General features: G+C 38.4%; 1 long non-coding RNA gene across 1 annotated transcript; it reads left to right on the top strand.

Moving 5' to 3' along the window:
* Positions 1-585: 585 nt before the first annotated feature.
* Positions 586-16,834, top strand: LOC143557597 (uncharacterized). Its single transcript, XR_013139600.1, has 3 exons — positions 586-674; positions 16,101-16,188; positions 16,648-16,834. It is a non-coding gene; the product is annotated as an uncharacterized LOC143557597 (long non-coding RNA).
* The last annotated feature ends 5,373 nt before the right edge of the window (positions 16,835-22,207 follow it).

Here is a 22,207-nt window from a genome sequence, read left to right as displayed (position 1 = left end):
TATCACCAAACGACTTGGTAGCATAACCCACCGCTTGGTCGGAACGGAATTCGCTAATTCAGATAACCTTGTCCATTGCGGTTATCCACTGGAGAGTAGCGATTGCGTCCCCCAAACCGGTCAGCTTTGGCGGGTCACAACCCTTGAATGACTTGTAGTTGCACCCAACTCGACCCCTCTTCCTTTATCCAACTTTCACAGATCGAACTTCACTCGAGTCACCTTTTTCATCCTCATCCTCCTTCTTAGAGTTCTCTCCAGTCTTCCCAGTGGTTCTGGCATGACTTCCAACAGAACCTTCTGTAACACCCCAAAATATTATATTAATTGTGTCGAATATGAAACATGAAAAGTTTGGAACACGTAACTAGGATAATATTCAACCTAGTTAGCACTTAAGTTAATAATGGTGAAATATTTATATATTTCAAAAAGTCTTAAAATAGATAACTTATTATTCATGAGGGGTTGAAGTTGTCAAGTTGGAAAGTATAAACATTAAAAAAGAAAATAAATCAAAACACACACACTTAGGGCGTGTGTGTGTGTGTGTCGATCATCACAGAGAACAAGAGGGGAGAAACCCTTCAAATTTTTCAAATTGAAAGGCAAATTGGATGATAAAACCGTGCATGTGAGCAAGGTTGTGCTCAACTCAACTTGGTGAACATAAGGTATGTTCAAATATCTTCAATTGTGAATAATCTCATTATGTACATAGAAATATACATCTTTTCGGCATCAAATAAACTCTAAAACCGCAATTTCTATCAAATAACATAGCATAAAATACTACTTATCATAATAAAATATAATTGCAGGTGAAACCAAGCCCTAAACGAAGAAACAAACAAAAAGACGAAGAAAAAAAGAAGAAAACACAAGAAAAACCAAGAAACACGCCCCCATGCCTCAAGAAACACGCCCCAATGCTTCTGAACACAAGAAAAGACAAAATCTAGAAGCAAAGGCACGGGGCCGTGCCTCTCAACCACGGGGCCGTGGACGTCTACACATAAAGGACAAAACGAATTAGCACATGTCACTAAAAAGCACGGGACCGTGCATCAGTAAGCACGGGGCCGTGGTCACCTTTCAGAAAAGACAAAACAAATCTGGCACATGTTATAAAAATGCACGGGTGCGTGCCTACGTAAGCACGGGCCCGTGTTTCACATCCAGATTGCCTATAAATAGTGGCTCATGTTGCATTCATTTGGTGTGCCTTGAAAAGAATTCTATCCGGTTTTCTCTTATAAAAACACACACTAACACTCACATAGAAGGTTTAGTGAAGAGTTTGAAGTCTTGGAGGTCATCACCATTAGGAAGGAAGATTCATCTACATTTGGTTAGATTGTTCTAGTTTAATCATGTATTTATTATCATCAATCATCTTAATGTTTATCATCATGCTCATTATGAGCTAAACTCCTTTTACCATCTAAAATCTATGAAGAAGCTTTGTTTTACTTGATAATTATACAAAACATGTGGTGTAGTCTAGTAAAGTACATGGTTATATTACAATTATCTTTTGATGAGAAATGTTTCACCATATTAAACCATTAATTCAAAGTTGGTGGTTGTTAATTCCAATGGCAATCGTTCATGATCGATTCATGTTCTTGAAAGATAGAAATACTTTGATACATTAGCGAAACATGGATCCTTATATTGTACTTAGAAATGATAAAATATAAGTTATGATGTATTTTTCTAAGTCTTGGTAATTCGAAAATGGCCTTGCTTAGGATATCATTTTAGTTAAAGAAATCATATGTTAACGGAATGTGTAATTATAACCTACATAAATCAACCAAGAGGAGGTTGTGTGACTAAACTACAACCACCCGAAGTTGTTAGAATTGGTATTTGAGAAATCGGAGTCAATCCTAATCTTTCTACTTTACGAAACTATTTGCCAACTTAAATTGACATCATTGAGGTGGCATGACATTAGGAATGGGTGGACTTTAAATGCGCACGTTACCTCCTTAGTGCCAAAGATGCTCACTTAAGGTTTAAGGAGCTATCTATCATATATTGCTACGACAAGTTTACCACATGTTTAAATATTAATTATCAATGCTAAAATGGAGTAGATTCTTGATCTTAGATGGTAACCTTCGCATAATTGAACAACTCGTTTAGAATATCTTGTCTTGGTCACCTATATATTATATATAAGTATTTATATTTTATAAAAAGTTCAAAAATTAACCCCAAAATGATTAAAACCTTCGATTAAAGTAAAACAACGATTTATTATTAGAAACATTTGTGTCCATGGATCGATACTTGTTTCTTACCAAAACTATTCTACATATACGATACGTACACTTGCCTATTTTGTGTGTGTTTAATCTTTGTAGAAATCACTTTTATAAATTTAAAACACGATCTTGTGCAGAAGCAAATCATTCCATCCTTTATATTTTAACCGCCACGCACAAAGCGCATCAAGTTTTTGGCGCCGTTGCCGGGGACACGGTACGTTTCTAAGAACGATCCAAGTTTTATTTTAATCATTGTCTATTATTGTACAAATTTTTAAACTTCTAACTTATTTTAATTTTTTTTTTACTAAACTATATAATTTTACGGCTAGCCTAATTTTAACCTTTACCTTATCTTTACTTTAGCTTAATTAATTTAGACCTTAGTTTAGTTTAAAATAGCTTAGCCTAACTTATAGTTTAACTTAGACTAATCTTAGCTAACTTTTACTTTAGTGTTTAATTTTGATTTAGTCCCATGTATGTCCTCTACTTTTGAGCCTGAGCTTGTTTCTCCAATTTCTGAACCGGAACGACTCTTTCGTCGACGAGCACGTAAACAGACATCAGAAACCGCCGAAGCAATCAAAGACAAATCAGTAGACGCCACCACATCAGGAGAAAATCAAACCGAAGAAATTATGGCGGCCCAGAACAATGAGCCAAACATAAGCCTGTACGCCAAGCCAACTCTCGAAGGCTATGGCATTGGAGTGGCTCCACCCGAAATCACCAAAAATTTCGAAATCAAATCAAGCACTATTCATATGGTGGAAAATTCAGTTCAATTTCATGGTCTCCTCGACGAAGACCCTCTTTCTCACATATCTCGATTCTTACGAATCTGTGGAAATTTTAAAATCCAAAACTGTTCAGGCGATCAAATCAAGCTTAAACTCTTTCATTTCTCTCTAAGTGGCAAGCCCTAGAATGGATATAATCTATTTCCTCTGGTTCCATCACCACTTGGGAATAGATGGTTGAACAGTTTCTCCTCAAATATTTTTCGCCCGATAAAACTGCCAAATACCGAGCCAGCATTACCGGATTCCGGACCGATGATGATGAGTCGTTACACGCAGCATTGGAAAGATACAATAGTCTTCTAAGAAGATGCCCACATCATGGACTGAGCGTATGGTTACAAGTCCAAACTTTCTTTGATGCACAATCCAGTCAAAACAAACAGGCCATCGACCAAATCGCTGGTGGAGACCTGGGATCCTAATCACCTAACGAAGCATTTGAAATCCGAGAGAAGGCCGCAAAGAAGAGTTTCGCTTACAACCCACCAATATCTACACCTACCCATAAAGGAATAAACCACGTTGATTCCAACACTCTTGTCACAGCACAGCTTGAAGCTCTTTCTAAAAAATTCGAACAACTTCAATCCGAGCTATCAAAAACCAGACTCACCTGCGACACTTGTAGAGGAACTCATAAGACGAGTTTCTGTAAACAAGTAATCATGGCTATGGAAGAAGTCGATTTCATCGCTCGACAGAACAACGCTTTCAGCAACAACTACAATCCAGGATGGAGAAACCACCCGAATTTCAGCTGGAAAGACGGAGGTAACACTTAACCCTTACCCGGATTCGAAAAAAAGACCGATGAATCAACCCTTCCAGCCTAAACCTCAATTTCAAGATCAAAGTTCTAGTAGCCATCAAAACCCAAGCTACTCAAAGATCGAAGAAATGTTAATCCAACTCATGACCAAAAAAAACGAAGCAGAGAAGAAGGCTGACTCAAGAGCCGTTGATATCAACAGAGTATTATTAAAACATGAAGCCGATCTTAAAAGTCAACAAGCATCACTTCAGAATCTAGAAACTCAAATCGGACAAATTGCCCGACAATTATCCGAAAGACCACCTGGCACTCTTCCAAGCAATACAATCACCAACCCGAATGCGACAGCTAACGCTGTTCCACTCAGAAGCGGTACAACCACTGTTGTCTCACCAACTTCAGAACCAATTATGGAAAAGAAGTCTCCTGATGAAACACAGGAGAGACTGACCCCAACAAGCACCTTACAGCCCAAGGAGCCAGTCTGAACTTATGTTCCACCTATTCCATACCCTGGATGACTGAAGCAGGAACGATTGGAAGCTCAGTACCGGAAGTTTCTAGAACTCTTTAAGCAACTCCATATCAACATCCCTTTTGTCGAAGCCATCGCTCAGATGCAAAAATATGTCAAGTTTCTCAAAGAAGTGCTGAAAAACAAAAGGAAACTGGAGGAGCTCTTGCATGTCACCCTAAGTGAAGAATGTTCAGCAGTCCTCCAAAGCAAGCTGCCAACAAAGATGACCGATCCTGGGAGCTTTACTATCCCTTGTCTCATAAGAAATTTGTCTGTTAGTAATGCCCTGGCTGACCTAGGAGCTAGTATTAATTTAATGCCTTATGCGGTTTTTTCAAAACTAGGGATATGAGAACCAAAGCCCACCCGCATGAGCATTCAATTAGCTGACCGATATGTTAAATATCCTCGGGGCATTGTTGAAAAGATGCCTGTCAAGATTGACAAGTTTGTTTCCCCAGTAGATTTTGTAATACTAGACACGGAGGAAGACAAAAGTGTATCTCTGATTTTAGGAAGACCCTTTTTAGCAACTGCAAAGGCCATTATTGATGTTTGCACCGGCAAGCTCACTCTCAGGGTCAATGACGAGGAAATCACTTTTGACATAGGAAAATCTATGCAATATCCGCAACAGCACGATGACACATTATACTGTGTTGACATCGTAGATTCCATCGTAAGTTGCTATATGCGAGATTCCTCCATTAATACACCACTAGAAACACAAGTCTTAGACAAAGCACTCAACAAACCTATTTTTGAAAACAAAAATATCAAAGATAGTTACCACGAAGAATTAGAAGTAATATATGAGATCACTGAATCCAATGAAAAATCAAAACCATCAATCGAAGAACCACCAGCCTTAGAGTTAAAAGAACTACCAAACCATCTCGAATACGCCTTCCTAGAAAAAGATTCTCAACTCCCAGTAATTATTTCATCTCACCTTCCTAAAGAAGAGAAAGACGAACTTCTTAAGGTTGGTAAGAACCATAAGAAGGCTATCGCATGGAAGATCATGGATATCAAGGGCATCATTCCCTCCTTTTGTACTCACAAAATCCTCATGGAGCAAGAATACAAACCCGTGGTCCAACATCAAAGACGTCTCAATCCCAACATGCAAGATGTGGGAAAGAAGGAAGTAATCAAACTGCTTGATGCCGGATTAATCTAACCAATCTCAGATTCACCTTGGGTTAGTCCCGTTCAAGTAGTACCCCAAGAAGGGAGGAATGACATTCGTAATGAATGAGAAGGACGAGCTGATACCAATGAGAACCATCACAGGCTGGCGAGTTTGCATTGACTACTGGAAGTTTAATGACGCCACAAGAAAAGATCATTTTCCACTTCCTTTCATCGATCAAATGCTTGAACGATTATCTGTAAAAATGTTCTACTGTTTTCTTGACGGATTTTCCGGATATTTCCAAATTCTCATTGCTCCTGAAGATCAGAAGAAAACCACCTTTATATGTCCGTATGGAACCTTCGTCTATCGAAGAATGCCATTTGGATTATTAATGCTCCGACCACCTTCCAACGCTGCATGGTGGCCATCTTTCATGAAATGATCGAAAACTCTATGGAAGTCTTCATGGACGACTTCTCGGTCTTTGGAGATTCCTTCGATCATTGTTTAAAAGACCTAGACAAAATGTTAACTAGGTGTGAAGAAGTAAATCTAGTACTCAACTGGGAAAAACACCACTTTATGGTAAAGGAAGGTATTGTTCTCGGTTACAAGATTTCTCAAGAAGGACTAGAAGTTGATAGGGCCAAAATAGAAACCATATCCAAACTTCCACCGCCAACTTCAGTCAAAGCCATAAGTAGTTTTCTAGGTCACGCAGGTTTCTACCGCCGCTTCATAAAAGACTTTTCAAAAATCTCTAGACCTATGACCAAACTTCTGGAGAAAGACGCACCATTCGTCTTCTCTGAAGAATGTGTTGAATCATTCAACATATTAAAAGACAAACTTGTCAACGCACCAATCATGACTACACCCGATTAGACCCTTCCATTCAAAATCATGTGCGATGCAAGTGACTTTGCAGTTGGAGCCGTACTCGGACAACGCAAAGAAAAACAGTTTCACCCAATTTACTATGCAAGTAAAACTCTGAACGATGCACAAGAAAATTACACCACAACAGAGAAAGAGTTACTAGCAGTGGTATTTGCCTTTGAAAAATTTAGATCCTATCTAGTTCTTTTCAAAACCATAGTTTACACCGACCATGCCGCAATATGTTACCTCTTCAACAACAAGATGCCAAACCCAGACTTATCCGATGGATCCTACTACTCCAAGAATTTGACATTGAAGTCAAGGACAAAAAGGGAGCAGAGAATGTCGCCGCAGACCACCTTTCACGCTTAATGCCCAGCTCTTGAAAAACTTCAAAAAGAAATTATCAACGATAATTTCCCATATGAAATTCTCTTGCACATTCAATCCGTCATAGAAGAGAAAGACGAAAGTCCTTGGTATGCCGAATTCGCAAACTACCTAGCTTGTAGAGTCCTAAGAAAAGGGCTTACTCATCAAAAGCAGAAGAAATTCTTCTCCGACCTTAAGTTTTACTTCCGGGAAGATCCATACTTGTTTAGGATAGGCGCTGATCAAGTTATTCGTAGGTGCGTAGCAGGCAAAGAGGCCTTAGACATTCTCAAACACTGCCATGAAGGACCAACTGGTGGACACCATGGTCCGCCACTACGGTCAGAAAAGTGTTTGATGCAAGATTTTTCTGGCCCACCGTATACAAAGATACACATACTTTGATCCAAGCATGCGATGCTTGTCAAAGAGCCGGGAACATCTCATCCAAAAATGAGATGGCTCAAAAGGGCATTCAAATTTGTAAGATCTTTGATGTACGGGGAATAGATTTCATGGGCCCATTTCCTAACTCATTCAGAAATAAATACATCCTTGTAGCAGTTGATTACGTATCTAAATAGGTAGAAGCACAAGCTCTTCCCACTAACGATGCTCGAGTAGTTGTATAATTTCTGAAAAGGTTATTTTCACGATTTGGCACTCCAAAAGCCCTAATCAGCGACAGAGGTACCCACTTTTGCAAAGCTCTGATGGTCAAAGTCTTAGCACGATATGGGGTTCACCACCGACTGTCGACATCATATCACCCTCAGACTAGTGGGCAAGTTGAGGTCTCAAATCGATGAATCAAGAGAATTTTAGAAAGAACTATAGGAATGAATCGCAAAAAATGGGCAGAGAAGTTAGATGACGCTTTATGGGCCCTTAGGACGGCTTAAAAAACCCCCAAAGGAACAACACCCTTCAAACTCGTTTACGGGAAGGCATGTCATCTACCAGTAGAATTAAAACATAAAGCCTATTGGGCTCTCAGGGCGGTGAACTTTGTTCTAACGTCCGCCGGCGTAAACCGGAAAGATCAAATTCGTGAGCTCGAGTAACTGAGAACATTGGCCTATGAAAATTCATGGTCTTATAAGGAAAAGACTAAACACCTGCACGATGCCCATTTGAAAGGAAACAAAAATTTTCAAACTGGCGACCGTGTACTGTAATATAACGCTCGTTTACGTGTTTTCCCAGGAAAATTGAAATCTCGATGGACAGGTCCATACATAGTTGAATCAGTTTTTTACTATGGGACAGTTGAAATTTCAAATTCAAATGGCCAAAAGTTCAAAGTAAATGGACATCGATTAAAGCCATATATCGATGATCCATTTGAAGAAGTTCTGGAGGTATTAACCTTCCAACTCCCTGAATAAGAAATCATGGAAACAAGGTCTAGCCAAGACCTTCACAAAACTAGGCCTTGTAGATAAAAAAAAAGAAAACTAAAAAGATAAAACCACGGGGGCGTGCTTCCAAAAGCACGATCCCGTGCCAAAAATCGCGGACCGGAATCTTTGCTGCAAAAATCTCAGTCAGACTGGTTTGTAACAGAATTGTCAGAACAAAAACACGGGTCCGTGTCTCCAAAAGCATGGGGCCGTACTTGGGTTGTTGGTTGGCTATAAAAGGCACCTTGTGTCATTGCATTCCTTGCACCAAACAAAACCAACCCTATAGCCTCTGAAAATTCAACATGCCAACTGAGATGAGTGAAGCAATCCCCGTTTCCCGACATCCGAGAAACGATGCCTACCATGTTTTCAAAACCGAGCTTCTCTTGAAACTTCAAGAACTCGTTAAAGAACTAACCGAAATGAATCTCCTTGCTGAGATGCGTCTCGTTCAACTCACCGAATCAGTGGAAAATATGAAAATGGAACTCCGAGACATCAATGAACAACTCCAGTTTCAAGTTCCCGGTTTCACGTACTTTCCCCACCACCAGGACCATTCGGAAGAGGAGAGTCTTTCCGAGAAATCTAGAAAACTTAACTTTCTGTTTTTTTTATGTAAACAAGTGCATTAAGCACAATGTGTTAGGACTTCGGGCTTAACCCGAATATTTTCTTATTTCTAGGAAAATCGGGCTTATCCCGTAATTGTTTTAGGATTTTTTCTAATTTTAATGAAAAATAATTTTTAGATGACCAAACTTCTAAATTATCATACTAAACGTCATTCTAAGAATTCCAGATCTTGCATCTTGCTGAAAATTACAAGAAAATTAACCGTGACAAGAAGCACGGGCTGTGCTTCCCTAAGCACTAGGCCGTGGTCACCCTAGAATCTTTAGCATGATATGCGCTGACTCCCTACAATTCTCTGACTCAGAAACATTTATTCCCATAGCAGCACGGGGCCGTGCTTTTGAAAGCACGATGCCATGTTCAACTTTCCAGTCTCTATATAATGCATGCATAAACTCACTATTCCATTCACACCAAATACAACTTACCTAAATGGAAGGAAAACGGGTTGAATGGAGGCCAGTAAGAAAGGGGAAACAACATGAATCCTCCTCATACATTGAGGAGGGGGTCATGAGACTCCAATGCATCCTAAGAGATCAAGTTGAGAGTAACATTCAAACCGAAGCTCGCGTAGTCGAGTTAATTAACAAAGTCGACCTGCTTAGGTTCAAAAACTTCCATGTTGTGGATGGCCACCACAAAGATGTGGCTTCCAAACTCAACTTTCTCAACCGAGAAATCGTTAGGCTCAACAAAAAGCTTGACGAACTTTTGGAAGCCAAACGAGCACCACCACACATCCAGGACTTGTTCGGAAGTGGTGGTCGTTGAAGTTCTGACTTTGTTTCATGTTGAAGTTGTTCCCGCTAGTACTATGTGTTAGGATCGAGAGTTGTTGTACTTTTCATTTTCTCTATGTTTAATTATGTCTTTAGGTTTTATGTTTCATGTTTTAATGAAGTTTAGGATTTCTAATTACTGCCTAAAACTAACCAGAAAATAAAACCAGTTAAAAACGAACCAGCTCGAAAAATAAACAACATTAAAAAGGATACTATCTGCATCATGCAGCACGGTACCATGCTTCTCAAAAGCACGGCGTCGTGCTTTTGGTCCCAGAGCAGTTACGAGATTTAAATTATTAAAATAACATTTTCCAACCACCAACCCTAACATTCACTACGTTTCTGGACCAAAAACCGCCGACCATCCAATAGTTCATTAATTTCTTCACAAAATCTTCAATTCGAAACCTAAGGTATGTTAATTTAACAATTGCATTGTTCAAATTCATCATTCTAGGTTTAGTTTAACCCTAAAATCTCTCGAATCGACCAAATCGGGTCTAAACCCGAAAAGGATATGGGTTATTTTGCTAGTATAAGATGAATATATTGTTGAATGTTTGATGGTTAGGGTTTAATTGAAAAGGGACAATTCGGGTTTTGGGTCTTGGCATAAACACCCGACAAACCAATAAACCTAATTGTTATAACCGGGTTAGAAACGGAGGTTCGAATCTGAATAAGGTAGAAGTCAGTATTAAAAATACGAGCCATGCCCAAAACAACATGAATCGTGGTCAATCAAAAGTCAAAATCAAAGAAAAACTGAAACAGTGGCAATAGCACGGGGCCGTGCTTTTTAAAGCACGCCGCTTTGCTTTGCTCTCTGTTCCAGGAAATTAAAAAGTGTGTACGAATTTTGACTAATTCGGGTGTAAATTGCAGATGGCCGAGTATGGAGAGGATGTTCATGCATTTCTAGTATTCCCGAACCGCAAAACAAGGGACCGACAAGCGAATGCAAGATTAACTTATTTTAACCACAGGTACCTAGAAGCTAACTTCTATGCATGTGAATACACTCTAAGAAACGTCAACCAATGGAACCGTTATGAGAACATTGTAAGAGGACCATGGAGACGGGTTTTTGGTCAAACAAGGGAGGCGGCGACAGAACTAACAAAGGAATTCTTGGCATCTTTCAATATGAAGAAAAAGAAATTTGACATGTGTGATGAAGAGGCAATAGAGTTTTGATGTGGGAGTACATGGCGTACAACTTCTGTCACCCAACTAGGAGTTGATCTGGGAATTTACACAACCGAGGAAACCGACTCAGACATCTGGTTTAACGCTAAAACAACATTTACAGATGAAGGTGATGATGATGAATCTGAAGCAGGTGACACAAGGGCAGAGGCTTGGGAACAGTTGAGTTATGGTACAACAGAATATAATGCAAGCGTTTCAAAAAGCACAGCACTGCGTGACCCACTCATGAGGTACATCCACTGTTTGCTCAGTCACACCGTCACAGCTCGAGGTCAGAGTGAAGGGGTTGTCAACCTGAGGGATCTTTGGGCATTATACTGCATGAAAAACGACATAGCATGCAATATCACGATGCTATTCTGCAAACTCTTCGTGACAAATGCAAGTGCTCGAGGAAATACCCCGATATTCGGTGGTCCTTGGATCCGCAACCTTTATGAGGCCTATGGTGTGGATACAGAAGGAACTCGAAGCCCAGACCCGATAGCTCTCAACCTTGATTACTGTGAAAGCATGCAAATGGTTCAGCAAATTAACCCGAATGTGTGGAGGTTTTGTGATAAGTACAACCAGGTTTGGGATCCGGAAGACCCGATAGAGATGATGATACAGGATGTGCCCGAGAGAAGGACATCACCACCCAGACAGAGTCGCCGCCGAACTTAACGTCAGAGAGGAGGCCCATCTTTATCAGGGGCTGTCCCCAGCTCGTCACACGACAACTGATACTCTTTGGAGGGCATATATGGGACTTATCAATCAATTCTCAACTAACACTACCACCTCATTTAACAGGATCACAGAACAGATGGCTGCTTCCGACTCATAGCGAGCAGCCGAGTATGAAGAAACGAGGCGAGAGATTGAACAATTGGGCTATCGCATGGACAGGCAGTGGGGACCATTTGACCCGGACACGAGTAACAGATGACACTGTTTTATATTATACAGATACAAAAACAGGAAAACAGAAGATAAACAAGGGACGCTTTGACGAAATTTCGTTAACCCGTAGGGAAGTAACTCTCCATTTTAACCCATAATACTCAATTAGAATTTTTATCTTTTCATGAATCTTTTCACATTGAGGACAATGTGAGATTCAAGTGTGGGGAGGGGAATTACTTGACCAATTATTTGTTCAATTAATTAAAAAAATTCTCTAAATTAACAAAAATTTTTGCAGCAAACAAAGATTATTTTAAAACCTAAAGAGAAAACCAAAAAAATTTTTCGCAAATAACCAATCATTACAAAAAAGTGAAAAAGTAAAAAGAAGTTTTGTAATATTGAGAATAAATTTATGAAAAATATGGCGTTAATACCCAATTCCTCCGTTACTGTGAGATAAACCTCATGCCATATAAATATTTTTCGGAAGCTTTGAGAGAGTCATATGTTTCGCGTGACTTAGAACTTGTCACAATTATTCGTTTCAAGACCGCACGAAGCGTGGTATAAGGAAGAAGGTAATATTGACACAAATCCATCAAACCTATTGCCAAATTACAAAACCCAAAAACCCTATCATTTCATCCCTCTCACCGGTAAAATACAACACTGGTCTTTTACCGGCAGACCCTAAAGAACTGGAAATGCATTCTTTCAATTTCAATTTCCTTTGCTGCATACACTTCACAAAACCTAGGTTGCCTCCAGAACTTAAGGAGAGAATATTTCTCTTTAGCAATGAGGTGAGGAAAAAGTGACGCTAAGATGAACAAAGGCCACCATTTTGTGGAATTTCCAAAAACTCAATGAAGAGAAAAGCAAAAAGATATGAACGATGCTTAGGTTGCGAAAACTGGTCCCACGAAGGAAGATGTAGAAAAAGTCAAACTCAGTCTCAGCCTGAATATACCGAACTAATGAGGGTGGGGGCTATTAGGCTCAAAGCCGAACGATCCATTAGAGTTGGAAGTTATGTTCAGAACAGGATTGAGGAAGAATTAATCCACATCCGCGACAAAACTGGTCTTGACAATCTGACCTTAAAAGAGTCATTAGGTATATAAAAAAAATCGGAGAAAAAGAGCTAACCATTGAAGACATCTCAAGACTCCCGATAATCAGTAAAAGTTGTATTTACCACCCTCGTTAACTTAAACCCTTGAACCACCACAAAATACCAAATCCCTACTCACACAAAACCAACCCATTTTACCTTCTGATCTATGCAACCCTTCAAAAATGTGGAGATTTGAACTTGTTACAAGCTTATTTATCACAGGTTGCATTTTGACTAAGAGCGTTCACATACATACATCACATGTATGAGCAGATATAAAACCAAGTGTGAGTGAACATTGTGAGAACGTGGCGTTTTGCATAAATGAAAGCTCATAAAAACAAAAGTTCCTTCTTATTTAACACTAACACAAATTAAGATTGGTTATTTTGTTTCATCTTCTTGGAGCTCACTTGAGGGATGGTTATAATCTAAGCATGCTGTTTTTAGAGGATATTTATAAGAAGATTTCTTGAGTACAAGCAATGTTCAAGTGTGGGGATGTTTGATGTACATAGAAATATACATCTTTTCGGCATCAAATAAACTCTAAAAACCGCAATTTCTATCAAACAACATAGCATAAAAGACTACTTATCATAATAAAATATAATTGCATGTGAAACCAAGCCCCAAACGAAGAAACAAGCAAAAAGACGAAGAAAAACAGAAGAAAACACAAGAAAAACAAAGAAACACGCCCCCCATGCCTCAAGAAACACGCCCCCATGCTTCTAAACACAAGAAAAGACAAAGTCTAGAAGCAAAAGCACGGGGCCGTGCCTCTCAACCACGGGGTCGTGGACGTCTACACAGAAAAGACAAAAAGAATTAGCACATGTCACTAAAAAGCACGGGGCCTTGGTCACCTTTCAGAAAAGACAAAACAAATTTGGCACATGTTATAAAAATGCACGGGGGCGTGCCTACATAAGCACGGGTTCGTGCTTCACACTCCAGATTGCCTATAAATAGTGGCTCATGTTGCATTCATTTGGTGTGCCTTGAAAAGTATTCTATCCGGTTTTCTCTTATAAAAACACACACTAACACTCACATCGAAGGTTTAGTGAAGAGTTTGAAGGCTTGGAGGTCATCACCATCAACCATAATCATCACCATTAGGAAGGAAGATTCATCTACATTTGGTTAGATTGTTCTAGTTTAATCATGTATTTTTTATCATCAATCATCTTAATGTTTATCATCATGCTCATTATGAGCTAAACTCCTTTTACCATCTAAAATCTATGAAGAAGCTTTGTTTTACTTGATAATTATACCAAACATGTGGTGTAGTCTAGTAAAGTACATGGTTATATTACAATTATCTTTTGATGAGAAATGTTTCACCATCTTAAACCATTAATTCAAAGTTGGTGGTTGTCAATTCCATTGGCAATCGTTCATGATCGATTCATGTTCTTGAAAGATAGAAATACTTTGATACATTAACGAAACATGGATCCTTGTATTGTACTTAGAAATGATGAGATATAAGTTATGATGTATTTTTCTAAGTCTTGGTAATCCGAAAATGGCTTTGCTTAGGATATCATTTTAGTTAAAGAAATCATATGTTAACGGAATGTGTAGTTATAACCTACATAAATCAACCAAGGGGAGGTTGTGTGACTAAACTACAACCACCCGAAGTTGTTAGAATTAGTATTTGAGAAATCGGAGTCAATCCTCATCTTTCTACTTTACGAAACTACTTGCCAACTTAAATTGACATCATTGAGGTGGCATGACATTAGGAAAGGGTGGACTTTAAAATGCGCACGTTACCTCCTTAGTGCCAAAGATGCTCACTTAAGGTTTAAGGAGCTATCTATCATATATTGCTATGGCAAGTTTACCACATATTTAAATATTAATTATCAATGCTAAAATGGAGTGGATTCTTGATCTTAGATGGTAACCTTCGGATAATTGAACAACTCGTTTAGAATCTCTTGTCTTGGTCTCCTATATATTATATAAGTATTTATATTTTATAAGAAGTTCAAAAATTAACCCCAAAATGATTAAAACCTTCGATTAAAATAAAACAACGATTTATTATTAGAAACAATTGTGTCCATGGATCGATACTTGGTTCTTACAAATACTATTATACATATACGATAGGTACACTTGCCTATTTTGTGTGTGTTTAGTCTTTGTAGAAATCACTTTTATAAATTTAAAACACGATCTTGTGCAGAAGCAAATCATTCCATCCTTTATATTTTAACCGCCACGCACAAAGCACATCATCTCAAGATTGGGAGAAAACTAATTATGTTGAATAACCTGAAATTGAGCATGTATATGTGTTAGAATCACCACATATAACTTGTATGAATTATGATTAGTCTAGCTTTAAATGTTAAGATTATTGCTAGACTAAATGAAATTGTGTGTTTTAAACTTGTTGATGTTGAATAATAGAATTTGGATGAGGAACAAGCTAATTTATGTTTAGAACACTTATGTTTAAGGCTATGTTATTGACCGCACACCAAGTGTTTGACGAAATGCTCACATGAAACTTAAATTGTGCAATATAGTATGAGATCAGTCACTTTTGACATATTTAAATAGTTAATTTGCAGAGCGCTTATCTCACTCTTCGTTAAGATTTAGAGGACGGGCCTTATATCCTTGGAAAGGTCTATGTGTCTATTTCAATTCATATTTGATCATGAAAGTCTAAATAGGATCAAAAGTTGTCCAAAACAGTAGACCAAGGTGACTAGTCAGGATATAAAACATGCTGACTGGGAATGTTTATGCTTTTGTCCTAATTTGGTAAAATTCATATAAAATCATAGGAAAATAGTTAAGACGGTTTGCTTTATATGCTTGAAAATTTATTTGAGTCCCCTACGATCCATCTTTGAACATGTTGAACCAGTTCGGATGTTACATGGGTCAAAGTGGCTTATTACAGCAACGATATAAGAAATCGCTGCACATTAATAAAGATATTAGTAATCGAGAAAACACATAAGATTGCATACACTTGCATTAGGCATGATGCATTGATTGTAGAGAATTTATAAAATTTCTTGTGACATACTTAAAGTATCTAAGGACTTGCAAATGGTTTATATGAGTATTTACACCATTGTATGTAATGATTGGAGAATATACATACCTATGAGCAGTTTGATTTAAAAGTGAAACTGACAAAAACACTAGTGTTTTGATAAATTAGTATGTATGAGTACATAGGATGATGTGGTCATGTAATATAATGATTAACCCGACAATCTTGTGGAAATTGGACAAAGTTTGATCTTGTCAAGCTAGGTGGAGGCTTGGATGAAACGGGTCAAACAAGCTAATGGAGTGCACAAGAGTTCTAGTTAACAAAGAAAGGTAAGTGATTTTGTTCACTATTATAAGCTAAAGTTTCTTGTCAAATTGTAATATTGCTTAAATGACTAACAAAAGAATGAAATGTGAAGCAAACTTAAGAAGGGTAGTTTGGGGGTATTAAGGTATAACCCGGGATTGAGTTGTAATCTTTAATGTTAGAGACTTGGTTCAAATTGGCCCAAAATGGTCAAATGAGAATTGAAAACTAATAATCCTAGTATACGGGACAAGGATTTTAATGGTTATCGGGTGTGGTTTATAGACCAAGTCATAAAGGGGTACTATGGGTAAATTGGTGTTAAATCACTATTTTGGTAATAACCTGTTGTAAGATTAAGATATAAAAAGGAGTGACCCGGAATGGGCATATACGTGAACGGGTCATACATGTCAAATGGTGAAACTATCACCATTTGAAGTTGATATATAATGCTTGTCCTGTTGAGAATTGTCCTACAGGTAAGCATGATGGTAATAGAATGTGTTGTCGAGTTCTCTAAAAGGAGTTACAAGGTATTGGTAACAGGTCACAACTTTGACCCTGCCAGGTTATAACTTAATTGAAGGACATGGATTGATGGTCAAGCTGTCGAAGAACTGAACACAACCGAACCAAAAAAGCTTCCGCTATAATAATTCATTTTAGAAGACAAAGTCTAATATAGTCTTCGTATCATATAGATATAAATTTGTAAAATTTCCATTACTAGTTATGTATGTCGTGTCATGTTATTACGTCATCCGCAAAAGTTTTAGTTAAACCTGGTTTTTAAGTCCTAACGAGTGTATGTTTACACCTAAAAATGTTATAAATGGGTTAGGGTCTTACACCTTCTGAATGTAGGTTCTTCACCACGGCAGCTACAGCTTGAGCAACGGTGGCTTGAACAGCAGGATCAAATTGATACCCTTCATTGTTACTCTGATCTCGCACAGTCGCACTTCTTTACTCTCTTGTGTTAGTAATTGGTTCTTCAGAAGGTTCCCGAGCAATAAGTGGCCTACCACGACGTCCCATACGACCTCCTTGACCAACCATCTTCCTTGCTCCGGCCATTCATATTCTATAAGGAAACAATAACATCGTTAATCAAGAAACTATTTAGTACAGGGACAGTAATGCTAACAGGAAATTACAGTGATCAGCTGTGATTAGCTGATCACGTTGCTCTCCGTATTCTATACACTTCCCTTTATGAGTCCACTTGTGCAAGGTTCTACTTTGAAAGAAAGTGTGTCGTGCTTGATTCATAAGATTCTAAAGTAGACCCCGTATATTATTTCACTTAGCCTGCCTCTCCCATAACTTTCCGGACCAACCAACCCGGAGCTGTCCTTGCAAGTCTCTCTGCATTTTGGAAGCAGTGCATGCAGAAAAATCGAGCAATGGATCTTAGAAGAATTCCACTTTTTCGGCACGACTCTTTCTATTTCCGCGCTGACATAACGGTTAAACAATTAATCAAACAATTCACAAACAATCAAATACTCCTATCTCTAGCAATTAAGCTACTTTCTTATATTACAATGAAATTAATCATGTACTTTCCCCTTAAGCTTGCTTGAGTGACACATGGTTTTCCTGAACTGGCATCTTCTTTCTTTTCTTACTTAAGTCACATTCTCTATTTGAGTCTAAGCATGTAGGATGCTTATTTCTCTCGAACTTATGCTTTGATACCAACTTGTAAGGCCCCGGTCCCGGTGCCCTACTTTTGCGTCGGATTTACTCATAAACACAGTTCTAAATATTAAAACTTTACGCGGAATTTAATAAGTCAACCATATATTACATAACATTCTAAATCTTGTCTTAACATCATTCAAATTTGTCTTAAAAACATAATCAAATATAACATCATAACATTTTTCTCAAGATGTCAGTATCTTCAGTCCAATGCCATGTGTCTTCGTTCAAGCTAGATGCCTCAGCCTATTCACCTGCGTGCATACTAAAAGTCAGGTACGGTGAGTGAGTTCTAGTTAATCAGGCAAAATACAATACGTTCATATACTACATACTTAACCTGCTTTACTTTCTTTTGTACATACATAAGTAAATACCTACATTCTTGCTGTCATACTTCCGTTCGTTCATACCTTCATATTTTATCTTACTTTACATACATGCTTATACGTTTTAAAGGGTCTTTCGCCCTATAACCTCACATATATTATTAGGGTCTGCCACCCTCCTTCTACAATTATTATCAAGGTTCGCCACCCCCCTTTCACATATATTATTAGGGTCTGCCACCCTTTTTTCTTAGATATTATTAGGGTCTGTCACCCTCCTTTCTTAGATATTATTAGGGTCTGCCACCCTCCTTTCACATATATTAATAGGGCATGCCACCCTCTTACCATACAACCATGCATACCTTTCTTTATAATTATTTTTATATACTTTCATACAAACTCTTAATCTTTTATATATCATTCATATATCATTCATACATCATTCATAAAGCATTCATATATCATACACTTACCACTTAAGGTAAGTGTATTAATCAATCACATCAAATATGCACACATCCCGGAAAATATAACAAGGAAATAGGGCTAGAAACTCATCTGTGTCCTGTGCTTCTCAGAGTTAATCGTAATACCCCTCATTAGCTGTGCACGGATAACTGTGTAATAGTTACAAGTATCAATTAACTACCTCTAACTATATAATACTTCTAGGTTATTGTAACCCCTAGCTAACAAGGGTTCGGGGGCAGCGCCCCTGGCAGCGGGGTCTAGGGGCAACAGCCCCTAGCAGGGTCCAAGGGGTAGAGCCTGAAGTTTGAACCAATCGAATCGAGCCATAATTCTAATCGAATCACAATTCTAATCGAATCGAATTACTGATTCTAATCTAACAGAAACTGTAATTGAATCGAATTACTGATTCTAATCGAATCGAATCACTGATTCTAGTTGAATCGAACAAAATTTCCAATCGAATCAAATTACTCATTTGACTTGATTCCTTAGTCAATTCGATTCGTTTACTTTTCATTCGAATCGAGTTCCTCAGGGGCTCGATTCAAATCCGGTTTATTCCCTTCACTTTCTAGCCTTTCTTTTCAACTTGTTTTGCCAGTCTTGTATAAGAAACGAGCCTTGGACTTTAACTGTATTGTTTCATTTCACTAACCTAGTCCAAACGTTACCCATTTGTGTTGGTTTCGAATCCCACATGGTTTTTTTCATAACCTAGTTTATATTTTTCTTTCATAATGAAGCCCGGTTTGCTCTAATATCTAGCCCTAGAGCAAACAATTCTTAAAAGCTCAACATTTAAACCCAAACATACCTTTTCACGTTTGGTTTGATTCGGATTTGGATCAACACACGGATCTAGTGTCGATGTGGGAGCTTGAACACGAACTCTAACCTTTCCTTCAGCTCGGATCCAAGTCCAGATGAAGTGAGAGCGTTTTTGTGTGTTTTGAGTGTGTGTAGGAGGCTAGATGAATGAAATGAGGGTTTTAGGGTTTTAGGGAGGTTTAAGGGGGGTTATATACCCTTAAGCCCGTGGACCTAAGGCCTATCACCATACCTTATTCTATTTTTATTGTCCAAGCTCACACTCTATTATTTTTATTTAACTCAACTAAATATTAACACACCATTAAGTAACGAAATTCTTTTATTTATTAATATCAAAATTAGGATGTTACATGGAGTCACCACAAAGAAAAGGAAGAAAAGATGTTAGAAAAGAATGTATAGAGAATATTCAAGGTGATTGTTTAATGGTGTCCAATGTATGTGTGACAAAAATGATTTTAAGTCGAGAAGAGAAGAAAGTAGCAAGTATAATGAGGCCTACTGATGAGGGAGTAAAAGAATGTGTTTTAATGTTTTAATATCATGTGTTTTAGTTCTTTATATCTATCTAACACGATTACTTTGATTAGTTTTATGATTGTAGCTTCTCGGTACTTAAAGGAGCTAATATGGAGCATTCAAGATGATAAGGAATCATTGGATAACATAAACGTGATTACTGTTTGGATAGTCATCTTAAAATGTACATGGACTAGGACCATATTAAATTCTTATTTTATTATAAAACTTTTTTTTCCAACGTGTTTGTTTCATTGTTGTCCTCGATACCATGATGCAACCATACATCAAAGGTTGTCGCCTCTCTCGTCACTTTATTCGGATTGCCTCCTTAAACATAAGGGCGGACGGGGCACCGCGTGGTGAGGAAGCCATCACGCGTGGTGGCTATTAGCACACCGTCGCCACTCCTCTATCACGCTTGAGGAGGGTGGTTTGCGTGATGGCCATCACACTTGATGAGGGGTGGTTTCCAAAAAATTGTACCGTTGGGGATGTAGCCGTTGGGAGGGGGGGTTAAATAAAAAAACAATATAAAACCAAAACCAAAACATAAACCAAATCCAACTCAAAACCAAATCCAACTCAAAAACACTCTCAAACTTCCCCTTCATTCACAACAAAAAAATATGGCATTTCCGAAACACTCAATGCTCTTAAAGACCGATAGCTCTTCGTCTTCGGACGATGACATTCTCGAATGGTTCCCGTTGCTATATAACGAACTTGAAGGCCCGAGCCATCCAAAGAAAAAAGTGGTGGAGCGTGATCGTATACATGCCCACGACATGCTAATGAACGACTATTTTGTGGAAGAGCCGAAATACAATGACGAGACGTTTAGGGAACGCTTTCGTTTTCCGAAATCTTTATTTTTAAAGATTGTAGCCGACGTCGAAGCAAACGAAGAATGGTTTCAAGAATCTTACGACGCGAGAGGCAAACGAAGTTTTACGACGCTTCAAAAATGCACATCCGCTATTCGTCAACTAGCGACAGGTAACCCACCCGACCAATTTGATGAATACTTACAAATGTCTGAGAGAACTTCACGTGAATTTCTACAATTCTTTTCTAACGCAATTATAAAATTGTATGCCAAAGAGTTTCTACGAAAACCAACAAGACACGACATTACACGTCTTTACGCCGCACACGAGGCTAGATGGCATTTTCCAGGGATGCTCGGTAGCATCGATTGTACACATATCGAATGGAGGAATTGTCCACGAGAGTTGCGAGGGGCGTATGTTAGGGGTGATATCAAACGACCGACCATCTCACTAGAAGCGGTTGCGTCAAATGATTTATGGATTTGGCATTCTTATTTTTGTGTTCCCGGCTCAAACAACGACATCACTGTTCTGTACACATCACCGTTGTTTCAGAGCGTAACAGATGGCACCGCACCTTTATGTCCGTATTTTGTCAACGGGAGATATTACAGACGTGGCTACTATCTCTTCGATGGTATCTACCCGCGCTGGTCTGTTTTGTGCAAGCCTTTTTGTTTTCTGTCGAGACCAATGAAAAGGCGTTCAAGAAGTTGCAAGAATCGACAAGAAAAGATATTGATAGAGCTTTCGGTGTTTTAAAGGGTAGATGGTGCATACTTTGTCGACCGGTTCGTGCAATGAAAAAACCCACGATCTCTAGCTACGTGTATGCATGCATCATATTACACAATATGTTAATAAAAGAAGATGGAAATGCAATTTCTCCAGATTGGGTACCGGATCCTCCGACTCAAGTTCCCGTTCCCGATGATGTCCAATTAGACTTGCGGGATGAAGATATTCACTATCGGTCGAGATGGGATCTAGTTGAGCTTATAGGTTCTTTAGGGTTGGAATTCCCGGATTCAGACGAGGAGTAGACGTTTATTGTAACTTTTATTTTTTAATTCTAATTTTTAAGTTGAATTATGTTCTAGTAAACTATTGTTTTTATTTTTAAGTTCTATTAAATATTGTTTTAATTTTTTAAGTTACAAAAAAAATTCCATCACACACCATCACACCACACCACCACCCCTAGTAAAATACCATCACATGTGATGGATTTGGGGTTGGTGATGTGACACCATTTAATTGGGTGGGGTGTGTGATGAGTGATGCCACCACATCCCCCCTAATATATAATATAATGTTCTATAAAAGTTTTAAAAACTTTGTAT

Source organism: Bidens hawaiensis, unplaced genomic scaffold (genome assembly GCF_021521415.1).
Source record: "Bidens hawaiensis isolate Kalapana, Puna unplaced genomic scaffold, B.hawaiensis_p1.1 tig00019072_1, whole genome shotgun sequence".
Taxonomy (NCBI): domain Eukaryota; kingdom Viridiplantae; phylum Streptophyta; class Magnoliopsida; order Asterales; family Asteraceae; genus Bidens; species Bidens hawaiensis.
Note: the sequence above shows the minus strand (reverse complement) of the source record. Positions and strands in the feature narration are given on the sequence as shown.